This window comes from Bombus flavifrons, chromosome 1 (genome assembly GCF_040668555.2).
Source record: "Bombus flavifrons isolate JBK064 chromosome 1, iyBomFlav1_principal, whole genome shotgun sequence".
Taxonomy (NCBI): Eukaryota; Metazoa; Arthropoda; class Insecta; order Hymenoptera; family Apidae; genus Bombus; species Bombus flavifrons.
Window position 1 is genome coordinate 2,466,554 of NC_138442.1, and position 5,853 is coordinate 2,472,406.

Below are 5,853 nucleotides of genomic sequence, written 5' to 3' on the forward strand. Positions count from 1 at the left end.
ATAATAGCATTAAATTTGGCAATGAGACAAATAAAGATCAGTAAATTTTACAAATTACAATTCAGCTAATCTGACTTCTCCAATTCACGTAAAATTGTAAGATTATAAAATAGAAGTTTAGAACGTGTAATTTATAACTTCTCAATTCACTAATATCATTAATTGATAAATCATTGTGCATGACAGCATAGTATTTAATATAGTATTTATAATATTAATAATTAACAATATAAAATAATAATAATACATAATAATTATAACATAAATATTTCTTCCATTTCATGGTCTTACTCCATTCACAAATTCTATTTCTTTCCGTAAGTAAAATCAAATTCTTATTTCTTATTTGTTTCTATACTTTGAGCGGTGCATTGTTCAGCGACCAGAAAGTGTCGTCGGACGTGAGGTAAGAAATTTTCAAAGACAATATGTTTTCTATAAAACAAGTAGCGAGACTTTATAGAATCTGCACAGAATAAGCATCCGGCGCGAAGCAAGACAGTTGCTCTTGCGGCTCGGTTGTTTACAACGGAAAGATGGTACGTGCGTCCCTGGGCTTTGGCCAAATGTCTTTATTACCTCACTGTTCTTACAGGCTGCAAATACGGCAAAAGTAACTTTTCCTTACGTTAGTTCAAACGTAAGATATATGAACATGGAGCTCAAAGGATATGTTAAAAAAGAACCATAAAGATGAAGAAACTACAGTTACATTGTTACTTACGCTTATGTCAGCCGAGAAAAGTTAAAGGAAAAATTTAGTAAGCATCAAATTATTAGAGTTTTTCTTTCGCAGCACAACATCTACAAAGTAACATAAGGAATTTATTTCGAGAGAACGTCATATATCAGTGGATAATTTACGGAACTTGTATTTTTATTGCTAAGGACGCAGCCTTAAGAATAATTGTGCACGTATATGTACACCAGTACCCTCTATCTAAAGTTCAGTCAGTTTGTGAACTATTCGTCGTGCTTAAATTCTGGTACGAAGGCGTGCAGGGAAATTGAAAGAAAGAAGTAACATTTTTCTTCTTTTTTCATTTTTTCGGGGCAAAACTAAGGTTTCTTTTAAAGGTAAAACTATTTTTGTATTTCTGTATTTAAAAGAATACTACAGATTATAGATATATGTACATATAATATACATATGTATATTATATAATGTAACATACATATAAAAATACACCAAAATTTCTATTATTCATTTTTCCACAAAAATACAATAATTACTGTACACTGAATACAATAATTCTTTTCTTTTAATAGATAATAAAGAAAGTTTATTCAAGAATGATTAATATAGTTACAATTATTATATAAGAAGTTTGGGATGTTGAATGAACAATGTAGTGTTTTATAGTATGTAAAATTAAAATTATTTTCATAAATCTGTGACCAAATGTAATTTTATAGATAATCAAATATAATACTTTTAATGTGAGAAATAATTAAATTTAATATAGTGACACTGGTGACTTTCTATCTGAATAGCTTTAAGAGTGCTTATTAAATACACATTAAATAAAGTAATTAATGTATCTTTACATTATAATTGTAAAAATAATTTACGTATATCTTGTTAACTTTATCACAATATTTACCACATGATTTTATCTGAATCTTGAAGAATCTAGCATATTTATAAAAAATGCCAATAATTGCAGAAGAGTTAAGATAACCTGGATATATTAAGTTATTATTGTATGACTAATTAAAAATTAGTGTTATAAAAGGTTTTAAATTTTATTATACAGAGTAATTACAGCTGGATTATTTATAATTCTTCATGAGTAAATAAGAAAAAGGTATATAATATAAATAAAATCTTTTTGAGGTTTATTTTTCAACGAAATCCAGTTTAAAATTGCAAATGTATGCAGTTATAGTTAAAATACAATAAAATACGGTTTATCAAGCGGCAAATACATATATGTGTATATAATATACATACATATATGTATGTATTTGGAGACCTACGCAACGTTCACACTTCTGAATTTAAACAAAATACGTTATCGACAATATGTTATTGCGCCAATTACAGAATTGTTAAAACAAATTGTATATGCATATTTTTCACTTGCATTATTTATCATGCATAATATTTTGCACTAATTGATTTAAATTTTCAGTATCTCTATTGTAAACTATGGTTTTAATATTGTTCGTTAAGAAAGTTACTTTTACATACTTTCTAGTTGAAGCATTCTAGGTGAAGCACCGTCATGTTAAAAACATTCTCGAAGTCGAGTAGCATAAATCTTAAGTGCATACATATATAATGAACTTAAAATTTGAATTTTTTAAAAAAGCAAAAATCCAACGGAAAAACGGGACTCTACATCCTTCTCGTATCTTTTCATAAAGGATTACCTCATAGTAGTTTATAAGTATGTAACGTCAAGCAGTTAATTTGAATTGCTTTTAATTAATTTGTTACTTTTAGAATAAGCGCAAAGTATTCGTTGGAAAAATGAATTTCTCAATAAATTTATATTATTTTGCAATCCATAAAATAAGTAGAAAACTTGTCATCAAGAATGTCGTACAAAATTGATTACAATAAATTTAATAATATAAAATTTTATAAGCATTCTTTGAATTCAAGCCTCACTTTTAGTAAAATATGTAAAACGACCGAATTTATTTAATAGACAAGGTCATAAAATAAAATTTACAATATTAATAATGACAAAATTTCAAGCTAATTAATAGAATAACTTCAAAAAATTGTAAATTACTCATTATAATATTATGTTTTGTTAGTTAATAATTATAATAGAAACAAAATTACATAAATTGTTTTATTTATTAAAAACGACTATCATTAACTTCAGTTGCATAAAATTTAATATTTCTTTTGAACAATATATATTATTCACCAATTTTTATTGATACTTCTTTTCTTAATGGATGACAAAATACAGTGAAAAATATGGTGAAAAATATAGTAAGCAACGATTGCGATTAAGTTATTCAAACAGTCTTCATAAATAATTCGTTTAAAACTCTACTGCACCCACCTTTCTTTGATCCTGAAAAGCTGCTGGTTAAAAGATAAAAGATCCAACACACCGTAGCACAACTTTATAAAAGTTTTTGTCATATTTCTTCTTCAAGATATACATATGGTGAACCACGTATCAAGAACTTTACGTGAAATCGTACAGCCTTCGATACTTTCCAAGAAAATATGTAATTTGAAACGTATTCGATGATTTATCGCGTAGGTTGTATTTCATCCTATTCCGTAGTTCTTTGGAACTCTTCGGATAATATTTGTATTATCTTTATATAAGATGTCTTCGAAGTAAGAAGTACCTTTATTTTGAAATTTTACGTATTACAATTTAAGAATCTACAACGTCTCTACAACTTGAAATTTTATACATTTAGTTCTTAAATATATAGATTTAATTCAAATCATAATAAATATATTAAAATTGAAAAAGTAATATTTTTTTATTATTTCTTAAATCATAATGTTAGAAATTTAATGTAATTTAGATAGTTAATATTTATTTTAACTCCATTTAAAAAGAAATTTACCAAGTAATATTTACACATGAATAAACTAAATGCATATTTATAAATCGAAGAATTATATGTTACTAATATATTTCAGTTTTCCGTAATAAAATTTCTTATTATGATCCTCTTTTTTATAATAAATCTCAAATAAAAAGACTTTTAGAAATACAACTACATCTTAATTTGTAATACATATATTACCTACGGAATAATACTTATTTGTTTAAAATGTAAAAGTATGATATGCTCCAAACCTAATATATTTTCCATTATACGTATAATTCTCTGGAACGTTCTCAACAATATCTGCATTATCTCCATATAAAATCTCGGAGAAACATATTTCCAGCAAGCCACCACTTGATCTTACTGGCGGAAATATCCGATGAAACCTTCTTCCCTCTCTTTCGCATCTAGATTAGTAAATAATCTTCTCCACTTTGTTTTTATAGCCAATCGTATCACTTGTTCCCTTCTTGTAGTCATGCATACAGTATACCCGTAAGTAGAACAAAGATAGGAAAAAACATTGAGAAAGATACCAATAAAGAAGTACAATCGAAGTCCAAGCATCAGCTTCTACAGCTGGGCACAATGTTCGTATTACACAACGTAAATATTCGGCTTGAAACAAACGGCAACTATTTAAAGCAGACTACGAAATCGTATTTCAAGGATCGCCAACGCCACTGGCGTATGATTGTTTTAAACCCAAAATAGAAATTTCACCATGTAAATATGCTGTAGACACGTAAATAGATATTTATATGCGTACATACATATAGATATGTATACATAAATATGTATATATAAATAGCGTTTACCTTTGTCTTCTGCAATACATTTTTATAATGCCTTGGAATTAACACATTTTCTCATGACATAGACTGATAATTCGAACACACATTTGGAATTATTGCATTTCAGTAATTTTCATATTTTTAGATGAATAAAATTTGTAAACTAAGCGTATATTTACGCGTATATATCATAATTACGATTTACCGATGTGTTAATCATAAATGTTCTTCGCAACATAGAATTTCCATACTTCTGCTCATATTTTCATCATTTCTATGCATACGACAGGTATCACAGAAGCAGTCGTTTGTGCAGAAATACGTATTATTACACACGAGTGCACGAGTGTTTGACCACTGATGCATTTCCATTGTTCACATTACATTATTGCTGCAAAGTTCAATCGAGATATTTTCGAAACAGAAATTGACAATAACATTTAACATTTACGTACAATTAAAGAAAACATTAAAAGTTACTCATTTATAGCGATCAATTGTTAATAATGAATATTATTAAAAAATTATAATTATAATAATAGGGTCTTAAATGCTTTATTAGAAAATTATAACAAAAATACAGAAATTATACATTATAAATGACAAAATGACTGGATTGTTTTTCGATCGATTGATGATGTTTACTGAAGTTCTTGTTCAAAATGTCATCCGTTCTTGTAAATACAACACTGACAACATTTTCGTGCAGAATCAAACAAACAACCAGTCATTTATGATTTTGATATTCTTGTTATAACTTCGTAATAAAACATTTACAACCCTATGTTTATATGACGTCTTTTTCTTATTTCTAATCATAGAATATGCTGACACCATTTGATGGAATCAAGATGAAACAGGCTGTGCATTTAATTATAGTCATAATTACTTTTTAAATTATAATATTGCAAATTTAATTCAATTTAGATATGAAGTTTCTTTTAAATAGAACAAAAATTAAATTTTCATTATTATTAGACTTCAAGCGAAAAGGTTGATATTAATTCCATTATTATTTAAAAAAAATCTTTCTCCTTATGTAATATTAATACATCTAAAGTAAACATACATAAACCAACAAATATATCTTACTAATATATTTTAGTCTTTTTTTTTTTGTAACAAAAGTTCTTGTTACGACGCTCATTCCTATAATAAATATAAAATTAAAAGCTATTATATTATTTTACTACATACATATTGTACATAGGTATGTGCATATATATGTAGATATAGAACGATGCTTAATTACCTGGTTGAAATGTAAAAATTCACAAGGCGATAGTCTAATTGAAACCTTGTTACATAAATTATAAATGTATTTCCATTGCCTTGAAAAAAAAGGATTGCATTCTTAAAGCAAAGAAATCCTACTTTACATTGATATAAGTTTAACCTGATCCGAACCATTTACGCTATAGCTCCATCTCTGTTTATCTCTCTAAATAACGTGTATATAAATCCTACGATTTCGTAACGAAATATTCTTTCTATCGCACGCGACAAAGTGAGTCAATAG

The 5,853-nt window shown here is 26.8% G+C and overlaps 1 protein-coding gene across 2 annotated transcripts in view; it reads right to left on the bottom strand.

Moving 5' to 3' along the window:
• LOC138184093 (adenosine receptor A1) overlaps positions 1-5,853 on the bottom strand; it is a 335,048-nt gene that overhangs the window by 314,713 nt on the left and 14,482 nt on the right. The window lies entirely within an intron of this gene.